Source organism: Mastigoproctus giganteus, chromosome 13 (genome assembly GCF_048544385.1).
Source record: "Mastigoproctus giganteus isolate SK-2022 chromosome 13, ASM4854438v1, whole genome shotgun sequence".
In the NCBI taxonomy this organism is placed as follows: domain Eukaryota; kingdom Metazoa; phylum Arthropoda; class Arachnida; order Uropygi; family Thelyphonidae; genus Mastigoproctus; species Mastigoproctus giganteus.
Window position 1 is genome coordinate 63258295 of NC_143587.1, and position 12725 is coordinate 63271019.

A 12725-nucleotide genomic window follows, 5' to 3' on the forward strand; every position below is an offset into this window, starting at 1 on the left:
GTTAAAGTGTACCAGGACTGGTGTCAAAATGGTCAAACAACGACCCGACGGGAAAATTGCAAAGGTCAGTGGAAGGTTGATGTTAGAGATGAGCGCCGGGTCCGACGACTCATACAGGCGAATAGGTGCAGCACTGTTGAAGAGTTGACTACCCAATACAACATGGGGCCAACCCGGAACAATATCTGGCATAACCATGCGTCGCACGCTCGCATGTATGGGCTATACCAGGAGACGACCCCTACGGCATCCTCTCCTAACCAAGGTTCATCGGCGTAAAAGACTTGCCTGGTGCAAAGAGCATGCCAGTTAGACGTTAGAAGACTGGGAGAAGGTGTGCTGGTCGGATGAGTCACGTTATTTACCCATACCTTGGATGGTCGTGTACGGATTTGGCATCAACAACATGAAGCTCTTCATCCGTCATGCATGGTATCAAAAGTGCAGGCCGGTGGAGGCGGTTGTATGGTGTGGAGCATGTTTCGCTGGCAGGAACTTGTACCCGTGGTGCAGTAGCCGAGTGGTCAAGTGCACGGGTGAAAAGTTAACATGCCTTCAGTGACCGGGGTTCAAGCCCGTGACTGCTGAATAAGGTGCTCTGTTTCATGTATTCTGTCTATCTTGTGAACTCCTCTGACCATTTGGTCGTCCCAGAGTATAAACATGAAATTTATTCATGTGGAACAACATATCACTGGTCTCCGCTATCGTCAACTGCTTGCCGACTGTATACACCCCGCTATGTTTCGCTTTTTCCCGAATGGCGATGGTGTCTTCCAAGATGACAATGCGTCGAGCCACCAGGCACTTGTGCAGAAATGATTTGAGGAACACAGTTCTATCTTCCAGCATATCGATTGGCCGTCAAACTTCCACGATATCAATCCTATCAAGCACTTGTGGGACACTATGGAAAGGCATATCAGGCGTCTGGATACACCAATCACTTCCATAGCTGCATTGCTAGCCGCATAACACACACACAGCTTGGTTGGCCATACTTCCCAAACACTTCCCACACCTTGTTGAATCAATGGCACGTCAGATAGCTGCTGTACTGAGGGCAAAAGGTGGACCTACAGAGTATTACGTAGGTGGTCATAATTCAGCGATCACTCAGTGTATATTGGGACTACGACCTTCTATTCCTTCAGGATGTTTGGCTAATTATCGATACGACACCATGAGCTTTCCTGGCTGCCTGTTTACACTCTCACAAAATTTCATATCTAACGGTACTATAACTCGCAAATCCCTTTCTTCCTCTGCTGTTATTAATTCAACCCAAATGTATAATTTATTTTGGGGTTGCAATTCTCCAAGTGTAAGGCCTTGCACTTTGCTTCATTAAAACATAGCTGCCACTTTTCTGACCATTCTTGCAGCCTGTTCAAGTCATTCCAAAGGAGCGCTGTTCATTAATTATTCTACCAATCTTTACATCGTCTGCAAATTTTGACATCAAGCCTTATGTCCCATCGTCGATGTCGTTTATGGAAATCAGAAACAACAGTGGTCAAAGAACCGATCCTTAGGGGGACCCTACTTTTTACTTTACACCAATATGAAGAATATCCATTAATCACAACCCACTGCTTCTGCCCTGCAACCACCCAGGAATTCATCTTAAAATTTTTCCAGTAATCCCCTCGTGTTTCATATACAGAGACTGTTTGAAATGTGGCAGTAAAATCCAAATAAACTATGTTGAAATTATTCCCTACATCCAGTTCGTGAGTAACTGATCAAAACAGCCTAACAAGTTACTTAAACATAATTTTCCCTTAACAAAACCATGTTGTGTGTTATTCAGAATGCCATATCTATCTCAATGTCCCTGGATTGCAATCTTAATCATTGCCTTTAAGATTCTCCAAACACTGAAGTCAGACTAACCGGTCTGCAGTTATTGACTTCGCTCTTAGACCTGCCTTTATGTATTGGTGATACGTTGGTACTTTTCCAACCCAAAGGAATATTTTCAATGTCCAATGATGCCCTCAAAATTAAACTCAATGCTTCCATACATTGTCTGACTGCCCGTCCTCAAAATCAGTATATATGGCATCAACTCCAGGAGCCTTACTTGCCTTTATGTTCGAAAGTTTTTTCAATAATCATTCATCTGTAATTTTGGAATAACTAATTTCATGGATCTGTACGTATGTGTTAGTGTTTTATCGGTTAGACCAATTTTATCGGTCAGTATGTGATTTTTTTTTTTTTTTTGTTATGGGAACACTTAAAATGCAAGATGTATTCACTAGTCCACAAAATATTAAATAACTGAAACAAATTAATCGTGAATGAATTGGTAGAATTCCTTTGGACATGCTACACCACTTCATGGGATACGCATGGAAGAGGTCACTACGAGAATATCCTCTTCAAAAAATAAATGGCATGCTGCACTATAAGATTGGCATATTTGTAGTTTTAAAAATATAAATTCTTTATTTAATTATTGAGTTTTTAAAATCTCCCGTTTCCCTGCCTCCCTCTGTATTTCTAGACACAATACATTGACAGTTCTCAGGTGGAGAGAATACGTTCTGCCAAACTCGGTCAATAAATACACATCTGTGCAAACATTATACGCTGGGACAATATAACCTAAGATACTGATTGCACTGTCTCTTAAAAATATCAAACAGCTGTAAATATGAATGTATAAAAACGTATAGTTGTTTTCATGCTCTGTAGTTATGGAAGCTGTGTCCATATACTGCATTATATTACAATGAATAAATCAGTTAATCAATTACTGCACTGAATTCAACTGCTTTCCTTCCATTTCCTACGTATGCCTGTAACTATAGGCATTAACTAGAATTCATCATGGAGATCGAAATTTTGTCCTCCCAAATATTGGTACATTTTTACAACGAACAATTAAGTATTTAAATGTTTATTATTTAAATATTTATTATTAACACATACAGCGCAACCTCGATATAACGGGGGTTGCGGTGATTATTTTAACACCAAGCTGTAGAAGAAAATAAAATGTAAGTAGTTTTTTTGAAATTTTGATTAATACACGCTGATATAAACATAAGAACTAAGCGATTTTATCGTAATTTTATTTACGCATTTTTATTTATTTATTTTTATGGCTTTAATATTTTTACGCTGGTATGTTAAAAGTTTTAAATGGCAAATGCATCGTTTGCTGCATTTTTTTCCCCTTTAATAATGCTTCACTTTAAAAAGGAAAGGATTTTATTTGTCAAAGCAATGGAACGATTGAGGTAACCCCCAAACCGTCCAAAACCACTTCGTTACGCCACTGTAACAGTACTTTTTGCAATTTTTCGTTTCCTGAAAGCAGTTTGTGGAACGGAAATTGCCAATATGTTGTAGTAGAAAGTTGCCATATGTGCAAATAACAAATGTAATGGGAAATTTTATGTGATACAATGCAATTATATCACATAAAATATCCGTTTTCACACCCTCGTTTGTTCCTCTAAACCATATTTTTCTTGTGTCATCGTCTAGCACTAGGATGGACTAACACAGAAATGTATGATAATCATGATTAAGCTATTTGTACTTTAATAGTCTCAACGTGTCAGAATTAAGCATGACAATCTAGAATTGAGATTATGTACTGGTAACAGTACCGTTATCCACGAAATATGGCCCCTTTCTATTGGATGACCACTTTCATTTTACGTCTTCTTAATTCGCTTCCAACTTCTCAACTTTCTATTTCTCTTTCTTTTAACCCAGAGGTTCCCAAACTTTCTCGGTTCACAGAGCTTAGTGCCTCAGCAATTTTTTCACGGCACCCCTAGGCCAAAAGAAATACCTAACAGTTCCGTTTATTAGGTCCAATTTAATAAGTAATGTTGAGACTGTGATCAGAGCCAGCGGAACATGATAAGCAGAGCATAGGGGTGTCAACATCTGGGGGGCGCTGATCAAAATTTTTATTATAATAATATTTAATAATTCCCCACGGCCAGCCTATTAAACAGAGCACAGAGACGTCAACGTCTACAAGGGAGCAAAATAAATTTCTGCACAGGGTTGGAAAAAATACTAGCTCCAGCCCTGACTGTGATGTTGAAACTGTGAACTACCTCGCGCTATTAGTTTGCGGGTTGTCCGACATTGTTGAGTATTTTTTTTTTTTTTTTTTACAAAAAAAAAAAAAAACGACTGAGTTGGTTGGTTTGGGGCGAAGAGCTGCATGAGTTTTCCTCCCATATATTCGGATTTTTCATCCAGAAAACAGCAACAGTCTTGAGAATGCACGCACAATTACTCAATATACTGATGCCTCAATTTTAATTGTTTTGGAGCTTAACACACACCTTCTCACTTCCAGAAAAAATTAGAAAATGCACAAAATAAATGCTTGCAACAAAAAATCTGCACTATTAACCTGTAGACAAAAAAAAATATTGCCAAATAAATGCTTTTAGTAATATATTTTTGACTATTTAAACAGAGGATTCACAGATATAAACAAATGATTTTTATGGTGAGGTACAAAGGTACACGCAAGTCCCACCACTTTACAAAATGCTTCATGGCATGAAGCCAGGGCTTATATCCCAGTCACTGCACTTCAAGTAATGTGTCTGAAGCTAAAGGAAAATATTAGCATATTTTCCTTCAGCTTTGAAAAATGTAAATCAGCGATTGACCAATTTTGTTAACTTTATGAAACTCATGGGTTAGTCTTGTATGGTTTACAGCCCTCTCAGAAAAAAACAGACTAATGCACGATTAATTACTTATAGTTGACTTTTATTTGAATATGACTCAGCACTCTGACTAACCTACTGAAGACAAAAGAAAAAATTCCCTTTCTTGAAAAAACCCATAAATGTTGAGATCCTTCAAGGTACACAGTCTGTCTTCTTTTCCACCCTCATTCATCCACTGTTTCAGAGTAAATTCCCTTTGATTTATTGTAACTGTAGAATCTAAGTGCCGACTATATCCTCATGACGCAATTATCAATAATAACTTACCTTTTATTTCTGGTTTCCTCCTTCTGAAGTGATCATTTAAAAAGTCATTTTCTTTTTTCCCTTTATAATTAAGAGCCTACCTATTCAGCATGTGTCCAAAAACGATATGCTTATTTTTTCAACACTTTTATATAAAATCCAAATTCAAAAATATCCATTTTGTAGAAATCCTGGTTGTTCAGACAACTACTGCATATCTCTAACCAATTAAGACTTATCTTAATTAGTGGATCACTGATTCAGTCTGTATTAGAATTTATAATTTTAAAAAGTTTCTTAAAGGCAAATAATTTGCTGGGCCAACTTTAAAGTGAGCTTTCAGTTTACTATATCTGAAACCTATAAAAATATTGAATCCTTTCCAATATATTTTAACAAAGCAGTTACAAGCAAGGACCCAACCTTTCATAAATTATGTGATGTTGACATTTCCTAATTATGTATTAATCGTGTGCTTCCTTACACTCCAAGACAGCAGTGGAACAAGAAGAGACTAACCCCATGGCAAGAAAGGTTGTCTGCCTATGCAGAAATGAAAGTATAAATTCCCCCCACCCCTCCCAGTCAGATCCCTTAATGTATCCGTGATCTTTAACAAACATATCAGCCAACCATCAGAACCTCCCTGCGGTGGCAAACCTAGCAGCATGTTAGTTTCACCCCTGCATTTATGCTATTTTATTAGATTTAATTGTTGTAGGGCAACTTTTGTCCTATAACAATTAAAAATATGTATGAAAAGTCCATTTATCAATTGGTCACTAATCATGTTTCAGAATAGCAATAGCCAACCACATAACCTTCTAACAAGTTATAAAATAATTATGATTTCAAAGCACTTTTAAGCACTTTTATCAGTCTGGTATGAAATTTCTATCCTAATACTCGATTCAAGGAAAGTAAAAACTGTGTTATAACAGTGCTATATTTTTCTCATTTTTGTGACTTTTTATTTTGTTAATTTCAATGGTACTATTTTCTACTACTGTTCATTGCAACTATATAGTATTTTAGCTAGTGCCATCTTTTAAGTGAGGATTGCAAAAGGGGAGGATACTTCATGGTGACTGTATTTCTGGATGGCAAAGGTGCTTTCCAGCAGAATAGTGGATCCTGCCATGTTGCCAGGATTGCACAAAGTGATTTGCTTAAACATGAAAGTGACTGTCACCTTGACAGTGAAATTTGCCAGATATAAATCCCCTAGAACATCCCTTGAATTATATGGATTGATTGATTGATTGATTCAGTGTCTGGATCCTCCACCATGGATTATCACAGATCTACGAGATGCAATCCTGGCGATGTGGTACAACCTTCAGAGTCCATGCCCTATTATGTGGTGATACTGCTGGTAGCAAGATGGAGACATATCTAGTATTAGGTAGGTGGCCATAATGTTTTGACTGGACAGTGTATTTGGGCAGCCTAGGGATTTTCAATGTTGTTTTTTGCACTGGGCACCAAGAATGCTTAAATGGGCCCTGATTTTAGCTACATTATGGTTTAAATAGGTTTTTGTGAGCTACTTCTCAGGAACCAATCAAAATTTATAAGTTTATACAGGAAAATGCATTCAGAACAATTGACTTAATGAATGAGACAGAATTATCTCAGAAATTTTTAAAATTTTTGAAAAAAAATTCAGAAATAAAATGCTTCTTCTCTATAAATTTTTGGGAGTTTACAGTGTACACTGGTGATTGAAGAAAGTTCCTAGGAGGGGTCAACTGAGGTGAGCAAAGGAACAATAGGAAGTAACAAGGTGATTTGAAGATATATCTCTCCTAATAATTATTTAACCACTTCAGAGGTGCAAAATACACTTCAACAAATGTGTTATGATTATTATAATTGTTAATCTTATTGTGGTAAAATAGTAATAAAAATAATAATTTCATCACAGTGGCTTTCAATTTCACACTCCTGCAATTTTAGTCAGCTTTGCAGGCCACTGTGAAATACGGACCGTGGGACGCTGTCCAAGGTACCTAGGCCTGGTTCTTCTACTGCTTCAGAATAATTAATTCTGTTGGCACATTCCACCAAGAAGGAATAAGACTTAAATGCTGAGCTCAACTTTTTCCAGAATGGTATGCCATTACATATTATTAAACCACCTATTAAATTAATAACAATTTTAACATTGACCTTTCACTCTTCAAGAGTCCTGATGTAGCTGAGTGATAAATGCAGGAGTGTAGTTGACTGCTGTTCAGGTCCACATAACTGCTAAATTTCCAATGTTTGTATTCTTGTTAAAATGATTAATTATACATGTAAACTCCTCTAACCTCTGTGGTAGTGCGGAATTATAAACAAAACATTTAATTATAAAAATGACATTGTTAAAACCATTTAAATTGTTTAAGTTTATGAATAAACTTAATTTATTCATAAATTGATATTAATTTTATAATTTTTTTTTATTTTGTTATACGAAGATATTAATTTATTTAAAGAGAACTATGAGAAATTAAACTATTAAATTTAATATATATACACTATAATCACTACTTATATTTTTTAAAAATCCTTTCAGGATGCTTTAAAACAGATCTGGCCAACCCATGCATTGCAGGCCACATGCGGCCGGCCCACCAGGTGATTTTTATACTATTGACTACATCAGTGGGAAATCATTCACTAGCTGCACTAGGCATGATAAATAACAGGAAATATAATACTAGACCAGCTGTACTTGAATCCACACCACTCCTTCCCTTCTTCGAACTGGAAACTCTGCAGATGGAAGTAATTGATTTATAGTGCAACAATCAATTAAAACACATTCACGCCACAACATCAAAAATCAACAGGTACACCGATGAGCCAAAACATTATGATCACCTACCTAATATGATGTTGGTCCTCCACATGCAGCCAAAACAGCTTGTACCGGCAAGGCATGGACGCTACAAGATTTCTAAATGTGTCTTGTGGTATCTGGTACCAACACGTAACCAGCAGATCCTTTAACTCCTGTAAGGTCCATGGTTGAGATGCTGCAGATTGGAGTTGCTGTTCCAACACAAACCATAGATGTGTGATGGGATTGATGTCTGGGGAATTTGGAGGCCAGAGCAATACCTGGAAGTCTTCCTCATGTTCTGAAAACCAGTCTTGAACAATTCAGGCGGTCTGGCATGGCATGGCACATTATCCTGCTGAAAGATGGCACTGCCAGAGAGGAAGACCGTTGCCACGAAAGGGTGTACCTGGTAGACGTTAGAGTGCTTGGCACATGGATGACTGGACCCAGGGTATCCCAGCAGAACATTGCCCAAAGCATGACACTGCTGCCACTGGCTTGTTTTCATCCCACGGTGCATCCAGGCACCATCACTTCCCCAGGTAAACGACACACACACGTACCCGGCCTTCCACATGGTGTAACAGGAAACGTGATCCATCAGACCAGATGACCTTCTTCAATGTAGGCGCTGTTTCGGGTGAACCGTGGTTAGTATGGCACTCTGAGCAGCCTGCGGCTATGCAGCCCCATTTTCAGCAGGGTTTGATGTGCTCTGTGTTGTGTCACATTACTCTTGTCACCAGCATTCCAATTACCAGCTAGTTGTGCCACAGTTGCCCTTCTGTTGCCATGTACCATCCAGGAAAGCCTTCGCTCACCTTGAGCATCGATGTGCCATGGTCGTCCAACACCTTGCTGGCAGTTCATGGGTTTTCCCTCCTTGGACCACTTTCAGTAGGTACTAACCATGGCTGACTGTAAGCACCCCACCAGCCATGCCATTTCGGATATGCTCGCTCTGACCCAGTTGCCTGGCCATTTTAATTTGGCCTTTGTCAAACTCGCTTAAGTCCGCTGCCTTTCCCATCTGAAGAACAAGAGTAACACTGATTAATGTATCTCAGTATCAGGTGTTTCTTATACTGTGTCCCTACTTGCACAAGCGCTGTAGTTCACCTGCAGTTGCTCAGATCTGCATAACGACTTGCTGGTCATAATGTTTTGGCTCATCTGTGTATGTGACAGTGGAAAAGTATCCCAAATTTAGATTTGTTGCACAAAAAATTGTGAGCATCTTTGGATCCACTATGTTTGTGAAACTTTCTTTTCAAAAATGAAATTTATTAAAAGTAAATCTTGAGCTTCAATAACAGATGAAAATCTGGAAAATCAATTAAGATGTGAAACTACCAATATTGAAGTAGATTTTAAAAAATTGAGCGATCACAAAGAATGGCAAATATCTTATTGATATAGATATATAATAAAAATGAATGAATAAAATAAATTTTTATGGCATTTGATTATTTTGTTTTTAAAAGATTGTTATATTTTATATGTGAACCGTGGAAAATTGTAGTTTGTCAAGGGTGTTTGGCAGAATGATTTGGGTTGGCAAGGCCTGCTTTAAAAACGTGGGGGGGGGGGGAATTATATAGGCACATTTTCTTTTTAATTCAAGAAAAAAGCAATTTGCCTTTATGTAATTACCAGTACTTTGACATAAATATGAATGAATTTGTATTGAATTATTCAGAAGATACAAAACATTAATGAAATAAATAAAAAAACTTATTTATTAGCATATGATGCAAGAAAGCAAGCCTATACAGCATCAGCAAAAGAAAAAAAACTTCCCACTTCACCCATCCATTCATTCCAAACGTTTTCCTACTTCTTCCTTGAATTTATTTAAGCTCTCACCTTCCACAATGACAAATCGAAGTTCGTTCCAGCAATCAACTACCCACTGGCTAAAGGCAAATTTCTGTACATCTGTTCTAAAACTGTCTTTCCTCAATTTGAGTTTATGCCCCCTAAGGTTTGTAATCTGATCAAGAGGAAGTATCCAATCAGCATTGTGCCTGCTCAAACCATTCAAGGCCTTATACATCTCAAGCAGATAACCTCGCAGGTGCCTAGTCTCCAGACACTGTAATTTGCAAAACTTAAGCCTTTTTTTGTAAGAGTACCCTCTGTTCCCCTCGCCAGTCTAAGTGCTGTTCTCTGTATTCATTCTAGCAACTCTACATCCTTCCTAAAATGAGGCCTCCAGACGTGTATGCAGTAATCAAGGTGTGGCCTGACTATTGCCTTATACAAAGGGATAATCACCTCCTTATCCATGCTAGAAAATTCCTGTAATTCATTGACAAGACCCCATTAACCTGCTCTGGCGGCCTGTCTGCATTGCTCAGAAAACTTCATATATGACTACACAGTTACCCCCAGGTAATTTATGTTCTCCACTCACCCGAGTGTAGTACCACACAGTTGGTACATTCTATGGGGTTACTGCTACTCATTTGCAGTACTTTGCATTTGTTAATGTTAAACTTCAGTTTCCATTTCTCAGCCCACTTCCCCAACTTTTCTAGATCCTGTTGCAGTAGCATACTGTCATTAATAACCCTGCCAATCTTTGTATCATCAGCAGACTTCCACATTAAGCCTGATATACCTTCATCAATATAACTGATAAACATACAAAACAACGGGCCCAACACTGAACCCTGAGGGACTCCACCAATAACATCAGTCCACGAAGAACAGTGTCCACAGATTACCACTCTGTCTTCTCCTTCTCAATCATCCCTTTATCCACTGTAGCAACTTGCCTTTAATTCCATACTGCTCCAATTTGTACAGTAGTCTTCCATGTGCAACAGTATCGAAAGCTTTCCTGAAATCCAAGTATTCGATATCAAAATTATTTTTTGCATCCAGTTCCTTTGTGACCACATCATAGTATCCAATAAAATTGGTCAGATAAGATTTCCCCTTAATAAACCCATGCTGTGTCTGAATTATGACTGCAGTCTTTTCTAGATGATCCTGCAATGCTTCTTTAACCAGTGGCTCCGTTATTTTTTTCAGGACAGAAGTTAAACTAACAGGTCTGTAATTACTCGTGTCACCCTTTGTGAATTAGAGATACATTTGCACTTGTCCAGTCCGTGGGGACCTCCCCTGCATCCAAGGATACTCTCATAATTATGGTTAAGGGTTTGCTTACTTTGTTTGCTGCATCATTTAATATAACTGGATAGATTCCATCCACCTGAGGTGCATTTCTTATGTTCAACTATAACAATTTCTCCTCCACTTTGCTCTCAGTTATTACAAAATCATTCAGCTCATTCATCTGTCAGAGTTCAACAAGATTCTGTCCTCCACTTCTTAGAATTCCTCATGTGTGAATGTAAATGCAAAATACTCATTCAGTTTATCAGCTACCTGAGCATGATCATCAATGGTCAACCCATCTATGTTAAGTGGACCAATCTGATTCATCCCTTTCCTTCTAGAGTTTACATAAGTAAAGAACTCTTTGCTGTTTTTCTTTGCATCCTTTGCCAAAGATTTCTCATAATCTGCCTAACCCCCTTTGTGGCTTGATTAGGCTAGCTTATATCTACCATAGGCTTGTGTGTCGCCTGATAATTTATATGCATCCCGTGCATTTTTCTTCTCCGCAACGAGTCTTATTAGTTTATCTGACATCCATTTGGGCCTAAACCTTAGAATGGTATTTCTTAGTTGGTATGAAAAGTCTAGTAGCTTCCAAGATTAATTCCTTGAATGCTTCCCATTTAGGATTTGCTGATGGTAATATCAGTTGGTCCCACTTTATAGAATTTAAAAACTGTTTGAGACCACTGTAATCACCTTTATGAAAGCAAAAACCCTTCTCTTTACCCCTGACAGTAGTTACATCTTTAAGTAAATCAGCATACTGCAATCACTGCCACCTAGTGGTTCCTTTAACTGCAAATTCTCAATGCATGAATAATCACTGCTGATAATCAGATCAAGAATACTACACCCTCTGGTTGCCTCTCGAACATGCTGCTGTAGAAAACAATCATCCAGTAAATCCACAAAAGTCTTGCTAATGTGCGAGTGACCATTCCACAAGTTCCAGCCAATATCTGGGAAGTTAAAATTCCCCATTATAAGACATTCTGATTTACTGGCCTACTCTATTTATACTCTTGTTAAGCTGCAATTGTAGCTGTTTTTTTATGACCAGAGTAATTTAAAGTTGAACTGCTTGTTCCCACAAGATGAAGAGACTGTACAAACCACTCTTACATCAGTTTATATAGTCAAGGAGGTTTTTTCTGACTGCCTTAGTTTAAAAGGTTTATGGCTAGCTTAGATCTGGCACCTCTAATAATTTTTACTGTATGGGTGCATTGAACTTCAACAATAAGAAAAACACTGAAGAAAAACCAAGAGGACTACTTTTGTGCCACTGGTGAATATATTTATTGTAAAGCTGCAAACACACAAAAAAGAGCAAATTCGTGTCTATACAGGCAAGATAGTGCATTCTTAACAGTTTAGGTTTAAATTCAGTATTTCTGTTTAATAAAATATTGTTATATTACAAACTTGGTCTCATTTTGAATTGGACTATTGCAAAATGGGTTGCATTTTAACTGCATAATCCTGTGCTACTACTACCACCTTCATTAACATAAATAGAGAAATGTAAAAAACAGTCAGAAAGGTAAGGCTTTAAAAATAAAGCTTTATCGATTTTTTTTAAATAGAGAGCTTTTAAAAGAATGATAGGCCATGATATTTAAAACTTAAAATATCAGACAACTTTTGGGAGTATGTTATTAATTAGTAAGAGATTTAAATATGAAAAATCATTTTAAAAATAAAAAGTTATTTAATATTTAAAAGTTTTATTGAACAAATGATAAACATTTAGGCCCCTTTCAAAGCCATGGCTGACAGGGTAGATAAGA